The sequence below is a fragment of the Haemaphysalis longicornis genome, unplaced genomic scaffold (genome assembly GCF_048455015.1).
Source record: "Haemaphysalis longicornis isolate Haplotype H1 unplaced genomic scaffold, Haemaphysalis longicornis Haplotype H1 scaffold_1, whole genome shotgun sequence".
Lineage (NCBI taxonomy): Eukaryota > Metazoa > Arthropoda > Arachnida > Ixodida > Ixodidae > Haemaphysalis > Haemaphysalis longicornis.
Window position 1 is genome coordinate 283,738,811 of NW_027526203.1, and position 16,005 is coordinate 283,754,815.

At 46.9% G+C, this 16,005-nt stretch overlaps 1 protein-coding gene across 1 annotated transcript in view; it reads left to right on the forward strand.

Annotated features, from left to right (window-relative positions):
* The first annotated feature begins 656 nt into the window (after positions 1-656).
* LOC144169784 (uncharacterized) overlaps positions 657-16,005 on the forward strand; it is a 52,661-nt gene continuing 37,312 nt past the window's right edge. The window contains exon 1 of the mRNA XM_077699132.1: positions 657-819. The gene's annotated coding sequence lies outside the window, so the exon portion shown is untranslated. The remainder of the gene's footprint in view (positions 820-16,005) is intronic.

The following is a 16,005-nucleotide window of genomic DNA, read 5'->3' on the forward strand; positions in this document are numbered from 1 at the left end:
ATGTTTACTGCTACCTTGAAGTGTAGGCTTAAATATTTGTTGAAAATGTTTTATTTTTCCTCCTGTTCGCAGTGACTTTCTCCTTTTTTGTTGTTGCGAACAGGATGTTTGCGTTTTAAGTTTTTGTCGCCTGTGAAATTCGGGTGATGAATATGCATATTTTAATATTTTGCCATTTCTGACACTCGCTAGCCCACATTGCCGGGCCCAGCCCTGCAAGCCGTTCTGTTGGCTTTGCAGGCACCAAGTGACATCCACTCTAAAGATTGCAATATAGTAATTATTATTATTATTATTAGTATTATTATTATTATTATTATTATTATTATTATTATTATTATTATTATTATTATTATTATTATTATTATTGTTGTTGTTGTTGTTGTTGTTGTTGTTGTAGCGCGTTTGAAGCAATGGAACACGAAGCAGCCGTGTTTGTATCTATGCACCACCCCCCTTTTTTCTTTCCAGCCGGGACACGCAAGCATGAAGTATTCGCTGCTCATCGCAAAAGCAGCAAATCGTCGTTATGAACTACTTCGGCAGAGCTCCCGGACCTGACTCACAGCTGACTAACGCATACGGAGCGCCCTACCGGCAGGAAAACAAACTCACTCATCATTTCGCCCTCTTTCAGAGCGTCCGACGCTCGCATGCAGAGTCCCACGGCAAGGTAACGCGAATGAACCGCAGTGTGTACACACTCCGCCGGACTAGGTGGGCCCGGCCGAGAGCCGACCAGCTCCCAAATGGAATCCTGGCCGCCTGAACAACTTTTGAGGAGTCCACCTACCAGTGTCCGAGAAACGGGGGGAGAAGGTGAGGGGGCAGCGGTGTGGGCCGAGGATACAGAGTGCGAAAATAGAGAAAACTGCCCGCACAGCTCTCCTCATTCGGCGGAGGGGGGGGGATGGTTTTCTTCGAACGGTTCCCGAGGGGAGGCGCTTTTCTCCGCCGGAGCTACAGCGGCCATAAATCGGCCGGTACGCCGTAAATCACTCCTATGGCAGGCAGCAAAACGCAGAGCCATAGGCGAGGCACTTGTAAATCATCGGGCTTTAGATCCTGCCTCTCTTCTCGATCAAGATTCGTCCCCCGCTCTGCCCACCAGGCTCGAACGTTTTACTTTCAAAAGCGCCCTGCCTTCCGACCGGGCCGGTAGTATCGCCCTTCTCTCCCGCCCTCTGCTCTCGCGGGCCGCCATTATTTCCTTGGTTTTTGCGATATTACTACTGGTCATAATATTTTTTGCGCCGACGTCTCGAAACTTGCTGTCCGGTCGCTTATCGCGGTTTGATTTTAGTGTCGATGCCCGCGATGACCGGCACCGTCCTCGCAAAGCTGCTTGAATGATGCGCGCCGGCTAGACATTGTTGTCTCTGGCGTGTATGCCTGATCAGTTTCTTTTTTGTTTGTACTTATCTACTCTTGGTGCGTGAATTCGGTGTTTCCAGAAGCGTCAGACCTCCTCGTGGTTTTTATACTTCGACAGAGCTGCTACTTTGTATATTTTTGGGTGGTGTTTGCTTCAAGTCGCGATACTTCTTTTTTTTTTTTTTTAGCTGCACATACGTCCCGATTACGAGTACCCTGAACATTACCTGAACTGACCGTTCTATCTCACCGTTTCTCTGTCGTTCCCTCCCTCCTTCTCATCTTTGCAGTTCCACGGCGTACTTTCTTGCAAGTGTGCTTGCGCGTGACTGGGTGCGGGCGCTTCTTTCTGGCTCTCTGTCTGCGTGCGCGTACGTGTGTGGGTGTGTGCGTACGTGTGTGCTTTCGAACGTTAAGGACGCTTTTTTTTTTCACTTTGTTTAAGCTGAGGGGCCCGAAATTTAGGGCTTTACGTGCCAGAGCAACTTCAGAGCGATCAGGTGCGGCTTACTGTGGGGCTCCGGTTTTAAGATTACAGCCCAGGCTCTTTAAGCATGCAACATACGCTAAGAGCAGGGGAGTTTCTTTATTGTAGCGCAAGCTACACTGGCCGAGGTTGAGCAGTTTCGCGTGTGCCGTCAAGGGCCGTTCTGAGCAAGCGCGAGGAGCAGTGAATAAGTTTGGATCGGATCGGATCGGATTGGATTGGATTGGATTGGCTTGGCTTGAATTAAATTGGATTGTGTTGGATTGAAATTCAATCCAATTGGAGTACGGGTGTGTAGAGTTTTGGGTCTGCACATTCGCCGGTCTGCGCTTTCCAGAGGAGTGACGTCATAGCCACGGCAGACGCACTGGCGCCGGTGCGTGCCTAGCTGTGCGCCTCTGTTGCGCAGTAGCCAAGTCTGACGCTGCGCCGGAGCCGCTTGATAGCCGTTTCGCGTGGCTCCTGGAGAGCCGTGCTGCGCATACGCGAGGAGCTGTGACCGGAATGGACTGGATTGGATTGGAATAGACTGGATTGTAAATCGTTTTAGCAGCAGTAAGCATGATAATCAGCTAATCCCAGACAACCAGGAAACCTAGGAATAACCAGCTGAACCTTATCTCACGCTACGTATATCCTGGCATAGCCGAGCTAAGCCCCTGCTAATTTTTTCGTATGCTGCCTGTACACTTTCACGTTTGCCGGACGAAGAAGTGCACCCATATAAATGCATATTATTTGTTACAGGTGTTGTTTTCCTGGGAATGGGGCGCGCTCAATGCAGAATTATGAAAGCACGAAAATTAATTTCAATCGTTTTTTTTTTTTTTTTTTTCACTACTGGAAACATTTTGCGGTGGCAGCCGTCAATCGAAGGGGCTGTTGCTGGCACGCCCATGCCCACGTTCAGCGTTCTGGTTTGCCAGCGACCCGGAAATTCAAGCCCGACGACGGCGTGCCGGCATGTGTGACAAAACGACATGCCATCGTGCCGTAATGTCAGTATTTCGAGCATGCGTACACTCGTTGCTGAGATTGAAGGGCATGTTGCTGTTAACCATTGTCTGTTTTTTTTTTTTCGGCGGCACCTGTCAGTACGAGGGATGATTGCTTTCACGAGCGTGCTCGCATTAACCTGCAATCACGAGCGTGCCCACTTAACAGTTTATCTGTTTGGCGGTATGCCGGAAGCTAGCAACAATTCTCTCAAGTATTCGCAACAATTAACGTAGGCATGAAATAATTTCCTATTGAAGGTACGCTGGTAGGCCACTCCCAGGCCACTGACAGGCACAATAGGCCAGCGTGAGGGGCCACCGCAACGGCCAACGCAATCGACAACGAACAGCTCTCTCGAGAAGATTGATTGATTGTAGGGTTTAACGCGCCGACGCTACACACGCGATGAGGCGCGCCTTAGTGGAGGGCTCCGGATTAATTTTGACCACCTGGGGATCTTTAACGTCGCCGAAATGTAGAACACACGGGCGTTTTCTCTTCTCGCCTCCATCAGAAAAGCGGCCGCCGTGACCGGGAATCCAACCCGCGACCTCGTGCTCAGGAACAGCTCTCACGAGAAGATTGAAAGGTTCGAACAGGTTACCAAGCGCGGTGTGACACCCACAAGCATACTTTAATTAACGCAATATGTTCCTGTATTCCTGAATGTAGTTTTTTTAAAGTGATAGCTGTAATTAAAATATTGTAGGGGGTACTTTTTCTCCGAGTGTGTCCGTCGCCATTTGTCCGTCACCTGTACCACGCTGCATTCAGGGCAGAGTACATAGCTGATAAACATGCCAGTTCAGAAGTTGTGGCTGGGGATCGAGCATAGACCCGTGTGTTTTCAAGCGGGAATAGCAACGCCTTGGCCACGTCTCATCGCTCATAACAAGCTATAATTGCGTGTTTTGTATTCTAGTATTGCTGACGCTTTTAAGGCGTATAAGGGCGGAAGAAAATGCCTCATGGTTACCAAAGTTCTCTACAACTGTACATATGGAAATAGCAACGCCAAATGAATACACGCGTTTGCTGCTTCAGACATATGCCCATGCCCGTATAACAGGTTGCACACATCCGCACGGGGGATTGAACAGAAATGGCAAAGCCAATACCTTATTAGCATTTCTGAAGGGCTGTCAGCGCCGGGACAGTACCCGTATACGCACAATTTACGGCGCTCGGGACTGCTTTTCTGGTTTTAAAGTGAAGGATGTGCCACACGAAATATTGTTCTCCAAGAATCACTGCAATCATATACCTGCACGTCAACAGCTCTCGCTGTGCTGAGTATCCTATTAGAATGATCGTTCGTGAGTGTTTTTTTTTTCTTTTTTTTTGTACTCCTGACAGGTTGGGGGGGGGGGGGGGGGGGAGGGGGAGGAGTCTTTGAATATACTTTTTTTTATAAATATAAAATGTTCAATACATACCTAAATTTGCTTAAGTTCGCCACACAACGTTTCCGCTTTTGAAAATTGACAAAAGAAAAAAGAAAAAACGTTTAGCCCCTCCATCTTGCACAGTGAAAGGTCCAATATGTAAGCGTTTCAGCCAGCACCCAACAACATACATAGGGTGGAGGTGGGGGGAGGCCGCAAACTCTTCAACATAACGGCAGGCAAGCCGAAGCAAACAAATAAGCAGACTAACGCGGGAAGGGTTTAACTACGTTGCTAACGAGCCCCGCCAAGTGTCTATTCGCTTCACAAAAACAGCATTCTGGAGATAAATGCACAAGGCTGATTCAAGACCGTTGTCCCTGCGGCCTATTTTTCATCCCAATAAAACAACGCCCATGTACACGACGTCTCGTGCGCTTAAAAGAATCCCTGGCGGCTTAATCTGGAGCCGTCCACTTCGTATCCGCATACTCGCGTCCTTCTGCTTCTAGATGTCACGGCTTCAATTATCAGCCACAGCACTTTTTATGAAGGGTAAATACGGGGCTGAAAACAGGTGTGAGGCGTGCGAGGCTTCAGCCCACAGTGAATAAACATAAGGTATTGAAATTAATCCAGAGCGTACCCCTGCGACGAGCTTAATGGGTCATGGCGCGAGTGTTGCTTGGGATGATTGATTTTATTATTTCGCGTTAAATGTTTCAAGAACCGGCATAAATGGCTTCATGATGACACCTTGATGTACCGTAACTTCCGTTGTCGTTGACCTCCAAAACAAGAAAATAGCAATATAGGTTCGCGCAAGCACTGAATTCCATCAGTGCTTGCCAACACTTCGAAATGATTCGCGCAAGCACTGAATTCTATCGGTGCCAACACCTCGAAATGATTTACAGGGAAAAAAAGGCGAAAAAACAACTTTGCTAATGGCACCCGGACATCACATTAGTGACCTGTACTTTTTTTTATATAGCATCCTCAATACTAAGCCCTTTCCGGTGACATTTGGTTATGCCGTATGCGGAGCTTTGACCTTGCAATTGAGACCAAAAATTATCGATAACTTAATTATCGATAACCAAATTATCGATAACTAAATTATCGAGAACAAAAAATTATCGATAAATTATCGACACTATCGACAGTGGAATATGGTATCGATAATTTCACGTCAGTCCGCTATCAATAGAATTATGGGTATTTCTGCAGCTGCTAACTGCAGTCGCCGTCTTGGAATATTGGCGCCGTCAGCATGCATGCTTTACTCCTCGTGTATCTGTACATAGAGTGGATTACCCCCCTGCACCCAATTTTTGCGCGAAGTTGAAAATACTAGGCTAGAAGTATCTACAGGGCTTCAAGGTAATTCGATAAAAAAAAATTTATCACTTGTGGTCGGATATGTATGAGCTTGTGAGCACTGCAATATTTTTTTTTCTTTCATACTAGCAATTTTTTTCACTTATAGACTCCAGAAGGTTGTGTCGTGAGGAGTGAAATCAATCCCTATCGCTGGCATCAGCGTTCTATTCACAGAAACATCCCTGTTTTGAGGGCTCGTTCTTTTTTTTTTTTTTTCGTGAGAGGGGCAACACGTTTAATTTTATTGGTCGCGCTCTAACTATTGAAACAATACGCGTAACACCGACAAAAAAATAAAACATCGAGCATGCCATCGCCAAATATTAATCTCAGCTGGAAGAGTCACAGAGAGAATGAGTGGAGGGGCATCAATGACGATCGCACATTCGAGTATAGACGACAGAAAACCCCACAAAGCGAGCAAAGGAGGCGGTGCGGACTGATGACCAAAATCTTCAACTCCAGGCTGTCCAGCGAGTCATCCTGGCGCTGGCCAGCAGGAGGACCCCGGCGACCCGGTGACGGGGAGCGGAGGACCCCTAGCCGGGTTGGCTACATCTGCGGTGACGACTCCGGCCAAGTCATGAAGACCTAGCAATAGGACTTCATTCGCAGGCCCCAAAGAAGTTTTTCCAATCCAATCCAATCTGTTCTGGCGGCGAGGTTTATGCAATGGACTCAGTAATAATCCGAAACGGTATATACCATGCCAGTGAAAGTAGTTGCAAAGTGCATCAAACCTCCTTTGTTCTGCGGCCCTCGGTATGTTTTTCACTCTATTTTTCGCGTGTTTCTCCGCCACTGAATGACCTAAAAAACGAAGAAAAAAAGTTGTCAGGAGAGAACAAAATAGGCAAATGGACTAGGTCGTGGCAGACGTCTGTGGTACAGTCAACACAAAAACTTCTAGCGCACTCGAGAGACGAACGGATACTCGCTGCAGGGCTAAAGGAAGGGAACACGAGCCAAAGAAATGCGATTTGAATCCGCAAAACGAGTACGTTGCTCATTTACCGATGTCTATTTAGAAACCGAGGAGCTTGCTGCGCCGTCTCATGGGTGATTCCCAAACTACGTGGTGGGTAGGCGAGCAGACAACGCGGGTATAGTAACATGTGACGGTGACTTTGTGGTGTGCGCAAGAAGTGTTATGTTGTGAACTGCGCAAATACTTACTCTAATTCTCCTCTAGAAACGAAGGTCTTCTATTTTCATCATGTTCATCCCTTGATGACCAGCGAACGTGGTATATGCAGTGTACTTCGCGTGAGGAAGTACTTGCTTAAATTTCGTTGTATGACTGATGTAGATTGTTCTCTTTTTAACACGGGGCTGATGGAATCAAATGGTAGCCGGTGAAGAGGTTAAGAATACGCGGTGCACATTTCGTTGGTGATAGACAATCGACGGATCCAAGTCATGTGCGCGTATACGATTTTCTCATTGACCTAACGCAAAGCACCTGAGATAGCTGAGGACATAGGGATCCGGTTATAAACTGCCAGTACGTTTCGCTTATTTGCTACTTATCAGGTAATCCTTTTCGGGTCTTGAAATATTGTTAGCCCTACCGAGTAGGAAAAACGAGAGAACATTTTGCTGAAGACTGCGAACATTAGTGTCGCCTTTGCTCTTGTGCACTGCGGGATCCTTTTTTTTTTTTTTTAGCCATGGCGGCTTTCTGTCACTTCTTGCGGCTAACGATTTTATGATATACACCTACGCGTTGATGTGTGCGTAGTTTGTTTAATATTGCGAACGGCTGCCTCAGCTGTTTTCTTTTTCCTTTTTTGGTCTAATATAACTGAGCTGCATCAGCCCCGCGGCGATTTTTTCGATCCGTAGCGTTTTTTTCATCGCCCGCTTGGGCTACCGAAATTAATACAATGGGAACTATTTGTTTATCAGCAATATCGACAGCTTAGTTCAACGAACTGATTCATGTAAAATAGGAAAAGAGCGCTCGATCACAGCGCTTGTCACCTGTCTGTTTCCCGCATTTTGTTTTGCCTAAGGGCAAAGCGCTCGCCAGAATAGCACGCACAGCTTTTGTGCACGCACCTTAACAATTACAGGAACTGTGGAAAAAGAGCATTGGTTCTTTTTTAGTGCAAAGTGCAGGCTGCGGAAATAGCACGAGGAATACAGTAGCCACCTCTTTCAAGGTTACTTCCGAGCGTAGTCTATCAACCGGTCTATTTGTTTCGACCATTTCCTCAAAACATAATCCGTGCTTTTTTTCTGAGATAAGCATGTGTTGGTTCATAAGTGCATGGGACGCAAGAATGAACCGGCCTGCTTTAACGCTTCCTTATTGCCCAGTTTTAATGTCAGACGGGCCTTGCTTGAAGCAGTTGCACTACCGTTTACACGTAAAAAGCTCTAAAATTTAATTAAAGGTGGCCAGAAACCGGAATTGCAAAGGCGTAAGACTAATTTGTTTACGCGGTTTACGTTTCCTTGACGGGTGCAGCGACCATTGACAGTGCAGTTCTGTGCGGTATTAAATTACCCAGACGCGTCGAAAACGTGCTTGCTCTTGAGGAATTTCATGTCCTTTTCCTCATTTGTGCCAATAAAAAAAAAATCCAAAGCTCGCAATAGGGCAAAATTCAGTTCGCTCGATTATATTGTTCGTCATTGCAAATGTCTGTTCGGTAGGCGGCTGCGGCGCCCCTATCTTGCCACGGGTGAGGCCCCTAAAATTACTGCCACGGGACGACGGTGCAGCCGATGGTGGCGCTGACACGGCGGAGCAGCGCGCCCTCTTTAAAGGAGCCATGAAGACAAAATACAAGTTGGGTTTATTAGAAAGACTGCTTAGTTCCGATAACAATGATACCAATATCATCGCAATATTCGAACAAATAACGAAGATATTAAAGAAAACGTGTGAAGCAGTCGCGACCCCTTAGTCAATTTCCCGCAACTTTTCTATGACGTCACGGAACCTTGTTTGTGCGATTGGCGGCCTCCTAACTGACCTGTCGTGACGACACATGACTGGACGTCTGTAATGGGGCCTCTAGTTCCATTTGACCGCATCACTTGAATGCTAACGTGCAGTTAACTCACTGAAAATTATGTTTTATTGTTGGCCCGTATGACGTCATTCTTGCTCATAACACGTCACTGTGGTGCAAAATTGGAAAGTTTTTAAATACTTCTTGCTTTTTTTTCGTTAAAAAACATCTTTTGTGGCTCTAATGGTACTGAGTGAGATACTGAATCCTAGTTCTTTCAAATTAAACGAAGTTGTATTTTCTCTCCATGGCTCCTTTAAGTGTCGCATGGCCCTTATATTACAAACGGAAGATGACCGCGCTGCGCACGCTAGCGCCTCTAGTCGGGGTTCTGCGGCAAAGCAGGCGAAGACAGATTTTTTTTTTTTTGATCTCAAGTAATTCCAGAGACAGACGCATAAAGTTCAGGATTTTTATAGAGAAGTCCACTAACAATCGATCGCTTCCAATAAAGCGTAAGTGCCTTAAAACTCGTTTTCCTTTACAGCCCTGGGCGACCTGCAGTTGTTGTGCCTAACATTGCCGATGTGGTGAGCGAACCCCAGCGCCAGCTCCCGCTCGTCGTTTCATCAGTGCATGAGCGCCTGCTTAAACACCCCCTTCCCTCTCGGCATTCGCTACGACTACATGCACCCAGCTGCCGTTTCATGAGGCCAGGAGTCCGTAGGCCGCCAACGGTATACAATATAATGCTGAGGCCTTGTACATTCTGATAAGCGCGGCACACGGACGCATATATATTTATTAACATGCCGCATGGCACCAGAGCCCGCTTCCTTTGTACGGTTGCAATTTTCATAATGGGCGCGCCGTTCCATTCAGGGCCTACGTGTCCAGACCTGCGTGTCCCTGAAGCCCGACCAAGGTGCGCAAACACGCTGCAGCTTTGCTCGTGGGCGCCTTCATTTTTTTCGTGCCCTCTGCTCGATTTGCTCCCGGCAACCGGGATTCAAGGTTCGCAAATCTGGTCCTGACCGACGCGCATTTTACACGCGGTTGGCCCCTTGCGAAGTGTGTCGAGTGAAATAATCGAGGAAAAGCCATGGGACGTACTCGGAGGATTCAAGTCGCGAATAATTCACTGGGCCCATATATACCTCATGTATTCGTCCTGCATCTTGCTCGGATTGTCTACGAAATAATTGGAACGCTTAATGTTATCAATATTTACACAGTCACTGCAGTTTATGAAGCACTATACTACTTGCTTCAGTGCAACAAAATGCCGGCTGTGTAGCCAATATGAAACAGCATTCATGCGTAAGCAGCTCAGCGTGACCGTATTCGCGTGTCCGCAGATTGTTTTTACGCCGTTAAAATCCCCTAACCACCACGCTGTGGCTCGGGAGGTGGGCTGCTACACGCAAGGTTGCATGTTCGATCCCCTGCCGAGGATGAGGTAAATGCAGGAACACCTGAGTGTACGATATTTAAGTGCACGCTGAGAATAGGGGAGGGTATAAATTTGGCCGAATGCCTTAATTTTAAGTGCCTCATGGGCTGTCAAAGCCCCACTGTATATAGCTTCGGAGTGCTGACGAACCGATCTGAACTTATTGTACTTCTCCTTGGCTCAACCATCATTGTTTGTACAAAACATATGAGACTATTTTCTGTCTTCCTGTTGTTTTTCTTTTTTTTTTGTCGGCGTCAATTTTCGTGAGAATTTTATTGTAGCCAATGCGGCGACAACAGTTGTTATTGTGTGCCACAAACTTTTGTTACCTCGGGCGCCACTGATCCTTTGCTCACACACTAGGTTCAAAGCTATCATAAATAAAGTTCCCAAATAAATAAAATACTATGGATTTAACACTTATCAAACAAATTGATCAGGGTATAAATTTTCACTAATTTTTTTTTTGAGTCAATCAACTTATCAGGCCGCTGGTGGATCAATCAACCCATCTATTTTTGCCTTCTTTATCCGTGACCCCTCGCCTCCCGTTCAACAAGCACGCTTGCTATACGTCATCTGGGAGCTAACTGCACCACTGAATTCATCAATGAATGAATTTATATTTGTGAAGAGTGAAGTGATAAAAGGGCTGGTATCAGTTTAAGCCTGATTTTTTAGGACCAGATTTCGCGAATTTATCAATTTTTGCGAACCAATTTCGACTCTTTCAACCTAAACTACTCATTTTGATGCCCTCATAAACTCTATACGAAGTTAACCTGACGCCAAAGTTGATTTTAGATCAAAGTTCATGGTAAGAATAAGTGGGAATAAGAGGTGAAAACGCGTTCACAGACAACTTCGCTCGCGACGAAGAGCACCAATAGAAACAAGCCCAGCCATGGTATAGAGAGCTTCACTAACCAAACTATATAGAAAACTATAGAAATGACTATATACATTCACTTGTCAGGTAACCCATGGAAAGCTCTCACGCATGTAGGGTGCAGTGTGTGATCGTAGTAGCCGCTCCTGAATCCACGGCCACGCCCGCAATAGAGAGGATACACGTTCGTGCACGCTGCCCTGAATTGTGTACCTACGGGTAGTGGATTAATGACGCCCACCTCCTGGCGCGAAGTTTGTGAGGGAGCGGTGAAGGCGCTTAATCGCGAGATGTGATGAGTGCGTCGTGCTCTCGCTTGTGAACCGCACAAAATGAAAAAGGCCCGACCGCTTACATTGGTGGCTAATTTGAGCCGGTCCAGTTAAAAAGGTATAGGTTCGGGATTGTGGGCAGTGCATGATTTGAAAGCAAATAGCACGGGAAACAAAGGCAAGGCAGAGTACGACGAGAGCGGTTAGGCGCTCACCTCCGACAATATTTCATTGAAATCAAGATACATGCATGTAAGCGGACTGTTACAAGACATTTGCGCCACATGCGGGGTAACATCCTCAGGATTGCCGCTTCGTTTTTTTTTTTTTTTTTAATAGCGAAAGTGAAGGAGTACGAGCGCATGTATCCCGGAACGTGCTATTATTTTACCGCCAATTATTATGCATATCGCAGTTATATTTGTGCAGGTTCAAATATAATTCCCTAAAAGCATTTCATGCCCACACTTATTGCGATATAAACAAACTGCAAGCCAACCTTCACGTCCATTGTTTACATTATTACGATGCTCGCTATGCCGACATTAATGCAATGATCGGCATACCCGATATGGCCGTTTGCACTACAAAACAACTCAGTTGCCCCTTGTGTCGGTTTTCTGCGATATTTGCTTGAGTGTTTTTTCTATTTCCCGAAATTCCCGATTTTAAGAAATGTTTTGCGGTTCCGGGAAGCTCAAAAAATTGTGTTTCAACGATATCTTTCTTTCTCTTCGGCTGATTGCTTTATTGCCCGGCATCTATTTCTGTTCCACATAGGTTGAACATCTCCCCTTCGCTTTCATTAATGAGACCCTCGTTCACCTTCTCTTATTAGGTGGTCGGGGCTAATTGTCATCTAACTTGGTCTGCGTTCCCGGCGCCAAGTGCATTTATTGCTTTGCGAAATTCCACAACCCATAGTATGTCTCAGTGCTGGGAAATGTGAACTGTTGGGCTGGGAAAGCTCAGCTTTGTGCGTCAGCCAGCCAACAGCTCCGGGGAAAACCGACGTTTTCTCTTCGGGTAAACAACAACAAAATCGCTAGGCTGACAACCCCAATAGGAGAATGGGGCGACATTTTCCCTGCCACATGCCTGTCCACGCTCTTTTTCTTTTCCTTTGCCGTTTCCGAACATCCGGCATACTCAGGCGGCGTAAGAACATGGCCACTTGGAGCAGCCCAAGCCCAGAAGCATCAGTTGAGTCTGCTCGGTTAGAAACAGTGAATATTGTGCTGGTCCCCTTCTTGTAGCTGCTCTTCTCCGCAAGAAGCACCGCCATGCTGGTCGAAATTTATAGCAAATTCGTTGCACGTATTAAAGGCGGCCGACGTCACGTGCGCTTGAACTAAGAAAGAAAACTTTGAGTGTGCAGAACTTTTATTCTACACTCTAAGGCAATCCCACGGTTCAGCTTCACCACAATGCACCCGATTGAATCCACGCCACCAATAGAACGATTTAGGCGATTGACAGTGACGATCATACAATTTGACTAAAAAAATGCAATCTGCGCTGTGGCACTGGGCAATGCAGAACGTCATACTTATGCTTGCATTGCGTGATGCCGCAGCGCCAACCGAACTTTTAAGTCAAACCGTACGCTCAGCATCGTCATTCGCCAAAATTTCATTGTCGGCTGAATGGATTGTTCAATCGAGTGCATTGTGGGGAACCAAAGGATTGTCATAGAGCGTATGCTTTTGGGGGCGACAATTGTGCATAAAGACCTTGAAACATTTAAACAAACGGTGCGTTCCTCAAGGACAAGATGAAATTTTGAGGGGTGTCATATGTCATATGGGCGTGCATTAGTATAGAAATTTGAATATACTAGCAATACCCCTGCCCCCCCCCCCCCCTTTCTTTTTCCCCAGTTACTGTCGTTAGTGTTAAAGAAATCCCGAATTCGCACTCTTACTGCAGTGTTGTTTTTTGCTTGAGGTTCTAAATTCTTACACCGTTCTTATTAGAGGAACCAGACATACCTTACGAGCCTTCCAAGCGGTGTTGGCCACGTCCGGCGCGCAAAAGACCGCGCCGCCCTTTTCATCCATCCCAGTAGCTCAGTAATGGCACAGGCATTGCACTGCTGAGCACGGGATCGTGCGCTCGATTCCCTGCCGTAGAGGCTGTTTTTCTGGTGGAAGCGAAACAGAAAATCTCCCATAATTAATCGGTAGCCCCCGCTACAGCGCGCTTCGAAGCCCAGGTGCGGCGTAAAAGCCAAATCTGTTTTTGTGCCGCTTGTTTACGTGCACCTCCGGCGCAGCGTCAGCGGGGCTCGCAAACAGCGTTCGGGGATAAACAAACACAGGCGCAAGCTACACTTCTTCGTCCTGAGCGGGCTCTTTCCGTCTTCGCCGCCCTCGACCTTGACGACTTCATTCTTTGTGCGGTCTGAAGATCGGCAAGGAAAAAAATGGGCGTTTGGAAGACAGTGTCCGGGCTCGGCTCGGGCTTGTCTTCGGGCAGAGCTTTGCCACCCCCGCTGTCACGAGCCCGTTCTGTCCGCGGCGTCGCATGCGACTGCAGTCAAAAGCGGTTCTTTTTTCTCATCCTACTCCTTCTCCTTTGAGGCTCAAAGGTGCCTATCTCTCCATCTATTTTTTAAGTGAAGGAGGAGGAAGGACGGGGGAAAGAAAGCGGAAGGACAACCGCCGCAGGAGCCACAGATGCTTTTTTGCCCCATCTTTCGGGGGAGCGGCGGAGAACGGATGAAAAATGCACCCGGCGCTGGCCGTCAAACGACGCGACACCAGGACAGGGAGAAGGAACGAAAGAATTATGACGACCCATTGTTGTCCACGGCACCGAGTTTCCAACTGATGCGCTCCCACGTCGCCGGCGTGACGATTCGCACAAAAAAGTGCACCTTTGTTTCCTCGCATTTTACTGCACGCCCCCCTTAGCTCCGAAAAAGAAACTTAGGGGTGCGCGTAGACGCTTTTAGAAGAAAAAAAAATGTCCACAACCGCGGACTCCCCCGAAAGCCACGTGCGTCCATGTGCCCAAGGCGCCACGCGCTCAGTGCTGCATTCCCGGCTGTCCATGCAGGAGTTTTTTTCACTGCCAGCCTGACAGGAAAAAAAATCGTTTGCTCTCTTCTTTCTCCTTCTACTCATAGCTTTCTTTGCACGGGAAAGGGGTAGCGGTGGAAGATGAATAACCTTCAAGTGCGCTGGCGGAGTCAACCTCCACACCTACTTTCGGGCTTGGCGCGCAAGTTTTTACCCAGTTTTTTTAGATTCAATCTTGACCAAACACCGCACACGTGCTCTCCAAACACCGCGCACGCGCATGTGACGAATGCCTGGCTGTTGAATGAATGGCTCCTTTTAGAAATACTTTCAAGTTGCGAAAAATCTGAGATGCCAGCATGGGATCAGCTTCAAGCTTGACGTTTATCATACCATACCGCAGCACTCAATAGTTCCCTTTAGGTGATTTCGACTACGAAAGGTGCATACGGGCGGCTCCGGTGACACGGCTAGTTATGTGGTCCAAGGTTGGCTAGCAAAACTTACGAAAGGGTGGAGGGTCTTTGGCATCCCATGTAGTGACATTAATGAAAACTCGAAACGAATGATCCCCCCGTTTCGTCATCTAGTGCCAGTCGTGTTCAATCACGCTAGATCAGAATTGACTACAAAAACTTTACCACTGCTTTTACCATCGCTCTATAAGGCCACAGTTTGCGCGAATGCTTGCGTGCGGCAAGACGGCGCATTAATCAAAGAAGCCGTAATATTATTTGTCGTAATACTGCCGAATATCAGGAGCGGAAGCTTGGGTGAATTGGTAATATATTGTGGTGAAATGATTTCGCTGCTGAAATGATGCCGCTCGTGAAATATCGTGAAATGATGCCGCTGTGGAACGATAGTTGTATTCATTGCAATGAAGGGCTGGAGCTATAAAATAAATGACGAGACCTTAATTTTTTTCCAACCTTGCGGGCGAGCAGCATGGAATGTCATACTTTTGAATTCGCTTCAACTTACCTTTCCGTTTTCTGCGGTCAGCACAGGCAGGCGAGCACTGCTGTTTTGTATTACAGTCTCTTGTGTCGCTGAGTACAAATCCGGAATTTTAGATCTAATTACGTTCCCGTAAGCTCCCATTTATTATGATACAAATGGCTTAAGTGGTATAAACCCGCAAACTGAAATGAAATCCAGCTATCAGGCAGGCCGGAGATCAGGCAGACCAAACAACACAATACCCTTCCTGCACGTTCAACAACTGCAGCGTCCACTCTACCCTTCTGAATCAGGCGCAGTTGCGCTGATACGGTATACCAGCCACAACGGTTGCTGTCTCCGCCACGTGTGCTTATACAACAAAGGTTCGCAATCATGGTTGGCGTCTTAAGCGATAAAGTTTACTGGGCAGTTGTGGCCTGTAGCGTTTCTTCGGCTTCTGTAACACTTGACTTCGGAAAAAAATATTGCATTGGTACAATGTGGACTCGGCTTTCTTCTAACCTTGATATTAGATGTTAGATTTGGTTAGAAGGTGCAATAAAACGTTATCATGTTAGCCGTGCAGGAGTACTCGCGCATCGGACGTTTCGAAATGCCCTAGCAATCCCAACGAGTTCCAAGCTGAACGGAATGACTGGTACCTAATTGACGAATGCCGGCTAATTAGACGGTCAGATCTCTCGGTTGGCTGGTTGGGTGTATAACTTTAAATATACAAGTGGTGCAAATGTCATTCACCATAACAATACAGCATTGTGCGTAATCTCCAGATGAACAGGGCGCTCAGAATTAGGAAATAATGGCTTTA